Source organism: Anomaloglossus baeobatrachus, chromosome 9 (assembly GCF_048569485.1).
Source record: "Anomaloglossus baeobatrachus isolate aAnoBae1 chromosome 9, aAnoBae1.hap1, whole genome shotgun sequence".
Taxonomy (NCBI): domain Eukaryota; kingdom Metazoa; phylum Chordata; class Amphibia; order Anura; family Aromobatidae; genus Anomaloglossus; species Anomaloglossus baeobatrachus.
The window spans coordinates 231,581,511-231,596,330 of record NC_134361.1 but is presented as its reverse complement, the minus strand read 5'-3'; positions in this window follow the sequence as shown (position 1 = coordinate 231,596,330).

The following is a 14,820-nucleotide window of genomic DNA, read 5'->3' as shown; positions in this document are numbered from 1 at the left end:
ATCCGAGCGGCTCAGCGGTCGCAGCCGAGCTCGCGGGGCGGTACAGCCTTAAAAGGGAACCTGTCAGCAGATTTGGGGCCTATAAGCTGCGGCCACCACCAGTAGCCATGTTGTGTATAACATGCTGTATATAAGAGCCCAGGCCGCTGTGTAGAATGTAAAAATCACTTTGTAATACTCACCTAAACGGTCTTTGCGGTGGAGTTGGATCATATGAGCGTCTCTGTTCTCCGGTGCCTCCTCTTTCGGCCATCTTCGTCCTCCTTCTGAAGCCTGGGGGCATGATGCGTCTTACGTCATCCACATTCGCCGACATTGAGGTCCCGCACAGGTGTACTACAATACTTTGGTCTGCCCTGCTCAGGGCAGATCAAAGTGTGCCTGCACAGGACCTCAAGTGTGGATGACGTAGACGTGGTGTCATGCATTCCGGCTACAGAAGAAGGAGGACGAAGATGACTGAAATAGGAGGTGCCAGTACCGGAGAACGGAGACGCCCATATGACTCAACTCCACCACAACGACCGTTTAGGTGAGTATTATAAAGTGATTTTTACATTCTACACAGCGGCCTGGGCTCTTATATACAGCATTCTAGCATGCTGTATATAAGAGCCCACTGGTGGTGGCCGCAGCTTATAGGCCCCAAATCTGGTGACAGGTTCCCTTTAAGGTGACACCCAGATGACAAGACTCAAAATGGGGACCTGGAAAGGTTACATACATATGTAAGGGGGTTTAAGTTAAGGTTCAGCCACCCCAGACCTGCAAATCCACTTTGCGTAAAATGTAATGTTTGAAGTTAATATAATAGTGTAGTGTGTTTAAATGGTCACTAGGTGGCCACAGTGTGTAAACTGCTTCCCTGGTACTCTCGGGTTAGGGGAGGAGCTTAGGTGGTAAAAAGGATAGGAAGACAGGAAGTAGCAGGAGAGTCCCTGTGAGAGAGTAACTGTGGGAGACGTGGTGGAGGAGAACCCCCATTCACTTTATTTGGTGTGACCTTCGGGTCGAATCTGGGCACCGGACATGCGATGTCCTAGCGAGGAGAAAACTGTTCTAACTGGGTCCCAAGGTGTTTGCTGAGTCCGTGCGGTCCGGGTGGTGGTCATTCCCTGGTGAATACCTAACGAACGCCCCTCAGTCAGCGGAAGGTCAGTGGGCTCTTGAGAGAAGAGTATGTCATGACGAAACCGGGCAGAGAAGTACTGTCAAAGAATGACCCGTCAATAGCTCCCAGCTAAGTCCCTGTGGGTGGGACGAGGGGTGATCGGAAGTACTTTTTGATTCTGCCATGAACAAGGCATCTTCGTCTCTAGAAGGGATGTGCAGTCCCACCTACAGAGGGGTCACCCTGATCGCGATCTCTACATGGGGGATGTGGTAGAGTACACCAGGCATATGGGGGAGAGAGGCTGGTTTGCCTTGGATGTGGTTCAATGTCCAAGGGAAACCTTAGGGCACTCAAACTCCACCCCCACTGCTTCTACCAGGTCCCCAGAGTTGTCGCCACCAGGGGACGCTAAAGACACCACCTCCCGGGAACAGTGCACTGAAGTGCCAAGCACTGGTTCTGAGAGAAGGAAGTCCGTTTAAATTCCTTAGCAAACAGACAAAAGAATTTCAAAGAATGGTTGTTACCAGTTAAACAACGTTTAAATGTTGAAGAAAATGTGCCCACAAGACCTTTTGTGTGAACTGTTGAGTATTTATTTGTTTTAGCACCAGGTTAAGTGCACTTTCAAAAATGGACCACAGGCTATGAACTGGCTATAGCCACAAACTCTCGCATTGTAAAAAGTTACCTCATTGGTACCAACACCAGAGCACGCTTGTTTATGGGGCCTGGCTCTGCACCACAAGAGAGCACACCTGTTTATGGGGCCTGCTCTCCAACACCAAAGACGCTGGTACGTCTGTTTATGGGGCCTACCCTACGCCACCCTCCTCAGGAGAGGAAGATTGGAGGAAAGGTCTGGGATAGAGCTGGCCCAGACCTGGTCACCAAAAGGACCGGTGACCTGCCTTCTGGAGGTTTTTGGGTGGGTGCAGGACTTGTAGGTTGTGGGTGGTGAAAAATGGTACCTGGTATGATGTTTTTATGTGAATGCCTCCCCTGTGTGGGAAAAGTTGTATTAAAGAATTTTTTTTATTGTCTTTGCAGCCCGAGGACGTGCTGTTGATAACCAAGGGGGAATGTGGCGCCCCTGACCTGATCAGGTGCCACTGAGTACTGCACTCATACTGGGTGAGTGCAAACAGGTAATCCAAAAGGCTGAAATAGGGTGTGTACGCACAGACGCATAGTGACCAGGTCTCACACACCATTGAGGGGACCCCTGGGCAGACCCAGGAGGGGGCTTGCCTCCACATCTGTCACGGTCCCCAGCTCCCCTGCCACGCTCCCCGGCTCCCCTGCCACGCTCCCCGGCTCCCATGCCACGCTCCCTGGCTCCCCTGCCACGCTCCCCGACTCCTCTGCCAGGCGTCCCCCGCTCCATGGTCTCCATGCTCCCTCACCTGCGTCCTCCAGGCAACCCGGTCCCCGGTCCCGGCGCCCATCTGCGATGCTGAGCACTCCTTCCTCCTGTGCACCGCTCCCTGCTCTGGCTTCTGGCACCCGGGCCTCGCGCATGCACATTAGGGCGCGCGCGCGGTCATTGACCTCTTAAAGGGCCAGCGTCCTCCAACAGGATATTGAAGATTCAGGTGCAGGGTATATAGGGGGTTCCTTTCCAAGTGGGCGGGGCCTGTTCTTCGTGTTTGCTAAGCTAGGAGTCAGGTCTCCCTGTGCTTTGTCCCGTACTTACCTATCTCTCTTGTAGAGCCGCTTCTGTCTCGCCAACCGGTCCTGACGGTTCCAGAACTCCTAACGGTGACTGTCCGCCATCTTCTCAGTCCCTACCGTCTCCGATCACTGGATCCGTGTGGTGACCGACCTTCCCGCTCCGCTGGTTCCGGACCCTGCCTGACATCTTCTCGGCCTCCGAACCTGAGCTCCGTCACCCGGACTACCTTCTGAGACTCCGTGGTCCCAGGGACTTCTACACCCACTTCTCTGTACGGACTGTCCTGCTACCCGTAGTGCTCCGGCTACCGGGCACCTTGCCCTCGGTGGGGTGCTCAGTCCAGTGGATCCACCTCCTGGGCCTACCCATCATCCTGGTCCTAACAGAAAGAACAGGCCATGGATCCCGCCGATGCACTAGCGACCCAGCTGGCCGGATTGCAGCAGGAACTTGGACGACAACGCGAGACCCAATCCCGCATGTTAGCCTTCATGACCTCAGTGGACACCCGTCTGAATACGCTGCAAGCCACAGCTACGTCCCTGGCATCCCAGTCCACGTCCACACCTCCCGTGGCAGCCTCCTCGGAAGCCTCTAAACTCCGCTTGGCCTCTCCACCCCGGTATGCCGGAGATCCTAAGACCTGCAAAGGCTTCTTGAACCAGTGCTCCCTCCACTTTAAACTGCTTCCGCATCTGTTTGCCTCTGATCAAGCCAAGGTGGCGTTTGTGATGTCCCATCTAGAGGGTGAGGCACTGGCCTGGATGAACCCCTTGTGGGAGAAGGAGGACCCTGTAACCACTAACATCCAGGAGTTCCTGCAGGCGTTTAGAACCACCTTTGATGAACCCGGACGTGCCGCCGCGTCCGCCTCATCACTCCTCAAACTACGCCAGGGGACCTTGACGGTGGGTCAATACGCCATCCGCTTCCGCACCTTGGCCTCTGAATTAGGGTGGAACAATGAGGCCCTAACCGCCGCCTTCTGGGAAGGACTCTCCGGTCGTATTAAGGACGAGCTGGCCGGCCGCGATGTTCCTTCCACCCTGGATGCCCTGATCGCACTAGCCACCCGCGTGGACCTCAGATTTCAGGAACGATCCAAAGAGGTGTCCCGCGAGATACGGCATTCCTCTCCTCCGCAGAAGCCCGCCGTACTTCAGTCGGCGTCGTCTGGTGTCTCTGTCCACGAGCCCATGCAGATTGACCGTTTGCGGCAGTCCAAACAACGCCGAGCAGAACGGCTCGCCAAGGGCCTCTGCTTCTACTGCGGAGAGGGCACACACCTGCTACGTTCCTGTCCAGAGAGGCTGGGAAACTCCAAAGCCTAGGGTTGGTAGGAGAGGCCACCCTAGGTACTGGGACTCTCTCAGACCCGGTTACGTGGACGGTTCACGTGACAGCGGGAGAGACGCGGTTCACGGCGGAAGCGTACCTCGATTCCGGGGCAGCAGGCAATTTCATCCAGCAGGCCACGGTGGACAAGTACCAGGTGCCTGTTACTCCACTCGACAAACCCCTCGTGATTGCCTCTGTAGACGGGAGACCCCTCTCTGACACCATCTCTTGGATCACCAAGCCTGTAGTACTACGCATCGGTGCCCTGCACACCGAGAAGATCACCTTCTACGTCCTCCCGCATATGTCTCATCAAATCCTGCTGGGACTCCCCTGGTTACGGACACACGAACCGTCGGTCAGCTGGCGTGCTGGCGAAATTACCCGATGGGGCCCTTCTTGCCACGAGAACTGCTTGAGGTCCATACAGCCCATCCGACGGCCTCCGGTCCCAGAGTCCCTACCAGGTCTGCCTTCGGCCTATTGGTCCTTCGCGGACGTCTTTGATAAAAAGGAGTCAGAGGTACTGCTGCCACATCGTCCTTACGACTGTGCCATCGACCTACTCCCGGGAACCACACCACCTCGAGGACGGATATATCCTTTGTCTCCTGCTGAAACAAGGGCCATGACTGCCTACATCACTGAGAACTTGGCTAGGGGATTCATCCGGAGATCCTCCTCTCCTGCTGGAGCAGGCTTCTTCTTCGTTAAGAAGAAAGAGGGCGACCTGCGCCCCTGCATTGATTACCGGGGATTGAACCAAATCACCGTAAAGAATAAATACCCCCTGCCGCTCATCCCCGAATTGTTTGATCGGCTTAGAGGAGCTCGTTTGTTTACCAAGTTGGATCTTCGTGGTGCCTACAACCTGGTCCGCATCCGCTCTGGGGACAAATGGAAGACCGCATTTAACACTCGCGATGGGCACTACGAGTATTGTGTGATGCCTTTCGGCCTGTGTAACGCATCGGCAGTCTTTCAAGAACTAGTGAACGACGTGTTCCGGGACCTTCTCTACGTCTGTGTGGTGGTATATTTGGATGACATCCTGGTCTTCTCTCCGGACCTCCAAACCCACAGAGAGAACGTACAGCTGGTACTACAAAGGCTTAGAGAGAATCACCTGTATGCCAAGTACGAAAAGTGTGTCTTCGAGCAGTCTTCTCTTCCCTTCCTGGGTTACGTAATCTCCGATACCGGCCTGCAGATGGATCCGGAGAAGGTCTCTTCCATTCTCAACTGGCCTCCTCCTTCTGGACTGAGGGCAATTCAACGTTTTCTTGGCTTTGCGAACTATTACCGTCAGTTCATCCCTCACTTCTCTGCCCTGACTGCGCCTCTCTCTGCCTTGACCAAAAAGGGGGCTAATCCGAAGGACTGGTCACCTGCGACCGACGCCGCGTTTGGCTCCCTGAAGCGGGCATTTGCTTCCTCTCCTGTGTTCCACCGTCCTGAGTTAAACCGACAGTTCACCTTGGAGGTGGATGCCTCCTCCTCTGGGGCCGGGGCAGTGCTCATGCAGAAATCCGCCACCGGGAAGATGGTCACTTGCGGTTTCTTCTCCAAGAGCTTCTCGGCGCCTGAACGCAACTACACCATCGGTGACCGAGAGCTATTAGCAGTCAAACTGGCTCTGGAGGAATGGCGCTACCTTCTGGAGGGAGCAGTGTACCCCGTGATCATTTACACGGACCACAAGAACCTGGAATACCTGCGGTCTGCTCAGCGACTGAACCCACGACAAGCCAGGTGGTCCTTGTTCTTTGCCAGGTTTGATTTTCAGCTCCATTTTCGGCCCGCGGATAAGAATGTACGAGCAGATGCCTTGTCCAGGTCATTCGTGCCCTTGGAACAGGAGAAGGAGACATCCCAGCCCATCATCTGCCCAAGTAAAATCATTCCGGTGGCTCCTGTCACTCTGGCCCAGATACCGCCCGGGAAGACCTATGTCTCTGAAACTGACAGACAAAAAGTCTGTCGCACGCACGGTCCCTTCGCACGGACGTCGCGTCCTTTGTCTCAGCCTGCTCCTCTTGTGCCCGGAACAAGACGCCCAAACACCTGCCATATGGTCGCCTTCTGCCGCTGCCAATCCCCTCCGTTCCGTGGCAACACATTGCAATGGACTTTATTACAGACTTGCCCTTGTCCTCCGGACACACAGTCATATGGGTCGTAGTGGACCGTTTCTCCAAAATGGCTCACTTCGTCCCTATGGCTGGACTCCCCTCTGCCCAGGAACTCGCTGACGCCTACATACAGCACATCTTCCAGTTGCATGGCTTTCCCTCACACATTGTGTCCGACAGAGGAACTCAGTTTACCTCCCGCTTCTGGAGGGCTCTCTGCAAACATCTGGGAGTGGCTCTGGACTTTTCTTCAGCCTACCATCCCCAGTCGAATGGCCAAGTGGAACGAGTCAATCAGATCCTGACCTCCTTCTTACGTCACTACGTTAACGCCCATCACGACGACTGGTCAACGCTCCTTCCTTGGGCTGAATTCTCCCATAACCATCACATCAGTGAGTCCTCCTCCAGCTCTCCCTTCCATGTAGTTTACGGACTTCAGCCTTCCGTCCCATTACCTGTATCTTCTTTCTCGGATGTCCCTGCTGCTGATACCGTAGTCCGTGACTTTTCAACAATTTGGGACTCTGTCAAGACGTCCCTTGGACGTGCTTCCCTGCGGATGAAGAGACACGCAGACAAGAGGCGTCTGGATCCCCCGTGTTTCTCTCCAGGAGATCTGGTCTGGCTTGCTTCCAAATATGTCCGATTGAAGCTACCATTATACAAGCTGGGTCCTCGCTACATCGGGCCGTTTAAAGTCATCGGCAAAATAAATGAGGTCTCCTACAAGCTGCAGCTCCCGGCCACGATGAGGATACCCAACTCCTTCCACGTCTCCCTGCTCAAGCCGGTTGTCCTTGGTCCCTTCTCCGCTGCTGCTAGTTCTGCTCCTCCTCCTATTGCTGACGATGACATCTATTCGGTAAGGGATATCGTTTCCATGAAAACCGTGCGGGGCCGACAGTTCTTCCTGGTGGACTGGGCTGGGTATGGTCCTGAGGATAGGTCCTGGGAACCCCGGGAGAATGTGGGTACTCCCCTGATACGTGCCTTCCTGTCCCGATTGCGGGGAGGGGGGCGTGAGGGAGGGGGTACTGTCACGCTCCCCAGCTCCCCTGCCACGCTCCCCGGCTCCCCTGCCACGCTCCCCGGCTCCCATGCCACGCTCCCCGGCTCCCCTGCCACGCTCCCCGGCTCCTCTGCCAGGCGTTCCCCGCTCCACGGTCTCCATGCTCCCTCACCTGCGTCCTCCAGGCAACCCGGTCCCCGGTCCCGGCGCCCATCTGCGATGCTGAGCACTCCTGCCTCCTGTGCACCACTCGTTGCTCTGGCTTCTGGCACCCGGGCCTCGCGCATGCGCATTAGGGCGCGCGCGCGGTCATTGACCTTCTCTTAAAGGGCCAGCGTCCTCCAACAGGATATTGAAGATTCAGGTGCAGGGTATATAGGGGGTTCCTTTCCAAGTAGGCGGGGCCTGTTCTTCGTGTTTGCTAAGCTAGGAGTCAGGTCTCCCTGTGCTTTGTCCCGTACTTACCTATCTCTCTTGTAGAGCCGCTCCTGTCTCGCCAACCGGTCCTGACGGTTCCAGAACTCCTAACGGTGACTGTCCGCCATCTTCTCAGTCCCTACCGTCTCCGATCCCTGGATCCGTGTGGTGACCGACCTTCCCACTCCGCTGGTTCCGGACCCTGCCTGACATCTTCTCAGCCTCCGAACCTTAGCTCCGTCACCCGGGCTACCTTCTGAGACTCCGTGGTCCCAGGGACTTCTACACCCACTCCTCTGTACGGACTGTCCTGCTACCCGTAGTGCTCCGGCTACCGGGCACCTTGCCCTCGGTGGGGTGCTCAGTCCAATGGATCCACCTCCTGGGCCTACCCGTCATCCTGGTCCTAACAACATCCAATCAAGGGGTGCGGTAGAGAGTCTGGAAGCTAGTTGTTGCAGTGGCAGTCAGGGAAAAAGGAGCTGGAGGTAACCAGTCTGAAGTGGAGACGCAGGAGAGTGTACACGCTAGTCAGACCCTGCACGCGTAGTGGCCGCTGGCGGGGGAGAACGTTACCACACAGTCAGCCTGAAAGACACCTGAAGAGAGAGGACAGGCAGTTGAGTACGGGGACTCCTGGTAACAAAGCACGCACGGGGACAGGTCCCTAGAGCCAGACATCCATTTAGTGGTCTGCTAAAACCTGCAGGCGCAGGGGCTAGAGGTCCCTCACCATGGTTGGTTATAGAGTCCGAGCATCAGCAGCAACCAGGGGGCCCATAAGGAGGATCGAGCCTGGAGTCATCTTTCTTGGTCCACACTGCCAGTAAACGGGCCAGAAATGGGAGAAAAGGCAGTTGAGACTTCCCTGGATGAATCCCACGGTACTTTAAGTCAGGGGTTGTCCGAAACAAGAAGTGCTAGGAAGGCGAGTTGGCGGTTACCCTTATGACAGCCTGAAGGATACCTGGTTCTCACTTATTTGAAAGTGAGTAAAAACCAGTTGCAAGACACTTTGGACTGAGACTGAATCATTCTGCGACCTGTAGTTCTACACACATACACCCGAGCCCCTGGGGCCTGCCTCACTCACAGGAGGCCACACCATCCAGCTGCAGATCACATAAGCCCCAGACGCTCGTTAAAGCTGCAGTGGCGGTCACCCATACACTGACCGCAAACTGTGAGTGGCATCTCGACTCCTATGCAAGTAAACCTGACAAACCTGTGACCAGAGAAGATCCCAAAGAGAAGTCCCTGCGGTGTCCCTGGAGGTGGAGCGGTGTCCCTAAGGCGACCGCCGTGGTTTGGCGCGACTCACATACACCTGTCATGGTTGTCATGCCCTGATGGTGGCCCTGCTTCCAAACATGATCTTACAACCTCAAAGGCATAGGGGACTCTAAGGTTGGGTTAGGAGATGCATAATCAGTCCGGACCATATGCAGATCGTGAAGTGCAGCAGTCTGAATTAGGCTGTACCAGACACCCCAAGCTGCCTCCAGGATTCCAGGTGCACAATAGCGATTGTTAATTACAAACCCTTACTTGGAACAGAAGAGCTGACCGGCGCCGGCGTTGGTTCAGGGGGTTCATCTTCCTCCTGCTGTAGCTCTATTGCGGCTGTACAGCTTTGGAGTAACCTTTCTATACGCAATTCAATGGTCTCCTCCTCTCTGTTGCTGGATTGGGTCGTATCGGGAACTTTCCCGTTAGTATTCTCGCAGGTTTCAGCCTTGACCTTGCGCAAGTATGGTTTAAAGTTGTCACTGGACTTCTGGTCCTCCGCAGGTACAATACCTGCGACCTCATAAGACGGTCCGTTATCTGATCTGCGCTGGGAAGCCGCATTAATCAGAATCTGCAAACCTTTATCACCATCTTGTGAATCAGAGCCTCAACTGAATGGGTTTTCCGCAGGACAAGGCCCCTCTGAAGCCGGGCACGACCCACCGGACACTCCTGGAGGGTCCTTGCTGTTGACTTTGCATCGATTTCTGGGCACCGGGGATGGACTCCTGCGCTCCAAAGCTCTTCCCCTCTTAGCACATGGAGGGGGATCTTGTGATCCTTCTTCTTCTTCTGCAATGATTTCTGCCACTTTCTCTCGCAGCCAGGCTTCTCCTCTCACCAGAGCTGCTGTATGAATCTTCTCAAGCAATTCCTCCAGAGCTGCAGACATGGCCGACCCTCTGCAGCCCAGCAATGTGCACACACGTCCTATAGATATCAGTGCAGGCCTGTCTCCTCTAGTGATCCGACACAAAGATCCGGCTCCCTGCAGTGAACGACAGGAGCCGGATCACCAAAGTGAGCCACTAAAATCGCTAAACGGCTCTTTCGCCGCTGAAACCCCGCCCACCCGCGTTTAAACCCCACCCACTCCGCGATCTAATTTGTCCCTTGTAGGTGGGCAGGGTTTAGCTGCGGGTGGGCGTGGTTTCAGCAGCGTCACTATAATCTTAAATATGTGTTCACCTGGGGTGAACACAAATTTAATAAGGAGCCGAGAACGATCTTTTTGGTGAACGGAGCCATGGGAACCGGATCACCAAAAAGAGCCGGACTGCCCATCACTAGTCTCCTCCTCATCCTCTCTGATCTCCCAGCATGCTCCAGGAAACCAGTAACACACTACACACTGGGAGGAGGGAATCAGCAATGCAGAAACCTGCAGGAGACAGGACTGAGGGGACTGATCGCAGCGGTCTATGTATAGCAAATGTCCCCGCGTGTCCCCCGTGCCCACCCCGGCCGCTGCCCCCGCTATGATCGGCTGCACACAGTGTAAGAAATTCTTTAGAAAGTGATGATATGAAATGTTTATTATTAGGTGTCGCATCAGAGCTAAAGCAGGCTTAGGTGTCTATACACACAGTATATCACAAAAGTCAGTACACCCCTAGGTGTCAGTGCGCAGCTTGTAGAACAGTAAATTTAGTGTCCTCTAAATAACTCAACACACAGCCATTAATGTCTAAATTGCTGGCAACAAAAGTGAGTACACCCTTAAGTGACAATGGCCAAATTGTGCCCAATTAGTCATTTCCCCCTCCCCGGTGTCATGTGACTCATTAGTGTTACAAGATCTCCGGTGTGAATGGGTGCAGGGGTGTTACATTTGGTGTTATCCCTCACACACTCTCTCATACTGGTCACTGGACGTTCAGCATGGCTCCTCATGGCAAAGAATTCTCTGAGGAGCTGAAAAAAAATAATTGTTCTGCTACATAAAGATGGCCGAGGCTATAAGAAGATTTATCAGCACCCTGACACTGAGCTGCAGCATGGTGGCCAAGACTATACAGCGGTATAACAAGACCGGATCCACTCAGCACAGACCTTGCCATAGCTGACCACAGAAGCTGAGTGCATATGCTCAGCGTCATAGCCAGAGGTCGCCTGTTCACATAGACGTATGAGTGCCGCCAGCATTGCTGCAGAGGTTGCAAGGGTGGGGGTCCGCCTGTCAGTGCTCAGACCATATGTCGCACACTGCAGAGGTTACAGGGGTGGGGGGACCGCCTGTCAGTGCTCAGACCATACACCGCACACTGCAGAGGTTACAGGGGTGGGGGGACCGCCTGTCAGTGCTCAGACCATATGCCGCACACTGCAGAGGTTACAGGGGTGGGGGGTCTTCCTGTCAGTGCTTAGACCATACACCACACACTGCAGAGGTTACAGGGGTGGGGGCCCGCCTGTCAGTGCTCAGACCATACACCACACACTGCAGAGGTTACAGGGGTGGGGGGACCGCCTGTCAGTGCTCAGACCATACACTGCACACTGCAGAGGTTACAGGGGTGGGGGGACCGCCTGTCAGTGCTCAGACCATATGCCGCACACTGCAGAGGTTACAGGGGTGGGGGGGGTCATCCTGTCAGTGCTTAGACCATATGCCGCACACTGCATCACATTGCCCTGCATAGCTGTTGTCCAAGATCGAAGCTTCTTCTAAAGATGATGCTCAAGAAAGCCAGTTTCCTGAAGCCAAGCAGACTAAGGACATGGATTACTGGAACCGTCCTGTGTCTGATGAGACCAAGATAAACCTATTGGGCTCAGATGGTGTCAAGCGTGTGTGGCAGCAATCATGTGAGGAGTGCAAAGTGTGTGCTGCCTACAGTCAGGCATGGTGGTGGAGGGTCATGAGCGCTGCCAGCTGTGGTGGCTACAGTTCATTGAGGGAACCATGAATTCCCACATGTCCTGTGACATACTGAAGTAGAGCAGGTTCCCTCCCTTCATATTCCAACATAAAAACCCCAAAAACCTCAAACACCACCACTGCCTTGCTAAAGAAACTTAGGGTAAAGGTGCTGGACCGGCCGAGCGTCTCCAGACCTAAATCCTATGGAGCATCTATGGAGCCACCTCAAATGGAAGGTGGAGGAGCGCACGGTCTGTAACATCCACCAGCTCCGTGATGTTGTCATGGAGGATGGAAGAGGATCCAGCGGCTCCTGTGAAGGTCCAGTGACCTCCAGGCCCAAGAGAGTTAAGGCCGTGCTGGAAAATAATGGTGGCCACACAAAATATTCACAGAGCACAAGTTGTCCATTGTCACTTAGGGGTGTACTAACTTTTGTTGCCAGTGGTTTAGACATTAATGTTTGTGTGTTGAGCTTTATAGAGGACACCAAATTTACCCTGTTATACAAGCTGCGCACTGACACTGTACATTGTATCACAGAGTCAGATCTTCAGTGTTGTGCAATGAAAGACATGAAAAAAATGTGAGGGGTGTACTCACTTTTCTGATATACTGTATATGTCTATTTATATATTCTCCGGCCGCTGCTGTTAATGATGGACGCAGCTTGTGTAACAGCATATACCGCTTGTGGAACAGGCTTAGCTATTGACCCCCTCCATGCAGCATTACCAAGTTTTTGGGGGAATGGGTGACCACCTCAGACCGCCACCTTAGGTGAGATGCTCATCTTGCCTCATGGCAGAAGCAGCTCTAATTTTCAGGGGTACCGTACTTTGTGGAAGGGCAATATAGGGGTATCATAATGTGTGGGGGCCAAGAAGGAGTTGTGTGTGACCTTTTACAATTCGCAGTGCAAGATTTCTCGATGGTTCCCTGTGTGTGATGCTGAGATGTTTCATCTTCAGGGGGCGCAACTCAAATTTAGGGGGCTTGAAAGTATGCCTATATAAATACACACTATACACATACTACCCTCATATATAGAAACCATACATATTACAACACACCTACCTTTAAGGCCGCCTTTACAGCATTCTATTAAGCTGTGTGCATGTTCCCAATTCCCTCTGAATAGATAATAAAAGGTATTTTTTTAGGGCCAAACGGGGTGGTCCGGTCTGATGGGCTTCTGTGGTCTTCATCAGGAGCCTCCTCTCTGCTTACGATCATTGTCCTTCTTCATGTGGATGATGTTTCCTACACAGTGTCTCATAATCACGATCCTGCGCAGGCGTACCTCACTCTTTTCTGCTCAGGGCAGAGCAAAGTACTGTAATGCGCATGCGCTAAGAAAGGCCAAGGAGCGCGATGACCCGGAAGTAAAGCCGGCGCATGCGCATTACAGGGCAGAGCAAAGTACATCTTTTTGGGAGACAGACACTGTATGGATGATGTAGAACAGGGGGTCCAACTCTAAATTTCAATGCTCAGGCTAGGGTCACACTTGTGTTGAAGTATTTTTTAGGAGGCTCATTCGTAACTTCCATCTTATTCACTGGAAGAACAGTGAGGACACCGAGTTCACAGACCTGCATATCCTGGCAGAAAACCGCGTTCTTTTTGCAAAGAGATGCAGATTTGGTACTTAACGTTTTACACCATATTCCTGCCCAATCTACACCTCCTGGCAAAAAAATTGCATCAATACCGTATCATAACGCATGTGGTTTTGATGTGATTTTTTTGGCAGAAGGTGTAGATTAGGTGCAGGAATATGGTGTAAAAATTTCAGCACCAAATCTGCAATCTTGGCAAAAAGACGGTTTTCTGCCAGGAGATGCAGGTCTGTGAACTCAATGATCTCACCTGAGGTGAGGTCACTGAGTTTAATGAGGTTACCTGAGGTCAGTTTACCTGTGGTCACAGTTGGAGGACTGTGGGAACCTCCAGCTATGACCGCAAATAACTGGAGTGATGTCACCGCTCATCACACGGCTCAGTCTCTGCCTGAAGCACGCAGCAGGCGGTCATGTTCTATGGTTGCGTTCTCTGGCTTCAGTAATGTAGCAGAGCTGGAATCGTCATAGGACCTCGTGTAGATTATGTCAGACCTGGATGTTTTGGGGGTTAATAAAAGAGTGAAAGGGTTTTTTTTGCATTTTATTTCAAATAAAGGATTTTTTCCAATATTTGAGTTTAGTTCTTTTCACTTATAGCTCATTAATGGGGGTCTTATAGACGCCTTCCATTACTAATCTAGGCCTTAGTGACAGCTGTGAGCTGTGATTAACCCCTTATTACCCTGATTGCCACCACACTAGGCCAATTAGGATGAGCTGGGTAAAGTTCCGAGATTGTCGTATCTAATGGATGTGACAATCCTGGGCGGCTGCTATTATTAGGCTGGGAGGACCAAAAAGCATGAATCTCCCCAGCCTGAGAATACCAGCTCACAGCTGTCGGCTTTATCATGGCTGGGTATCAAAATTGGAGGGGACCGCACATCGACCACAAATCATACATTTTTTATAACTATTTATTTAAGTAATTAGAAAGAAAAAAAAAAAAGCTGCATGGGGTCTCTCTTATTTTGAATTATAGCCAATATAAGCACACGGCTGGGGGCTGGAGCCTGTAGCCATACGCTTTATCTGTGCTGGGTATCACAATATGGGGGTACCCTTCGCCATTTTTTAAATTTATTTTTACACCAATAGAGACGCACACACAGCACCTCCTGATTGAAAGCATTCAGACACAATGTGACACAGGGTGGGGGTGCTTCTGACTGCAGCCAGAGATACGGGGACTGCCGGTGGGTGGGGAATGCAGTGCATATGTATGAGGTTAATGAGCAGCCCTGGAAGTAATATGAGCAGACCCGGAAGCAGTATAGAGCCACGCAAGAGACTGTAAGTATAATGCGCCTGCTTTCCCCTTTTTATCTTTATATGTCCTTTATTTTTTTAATTT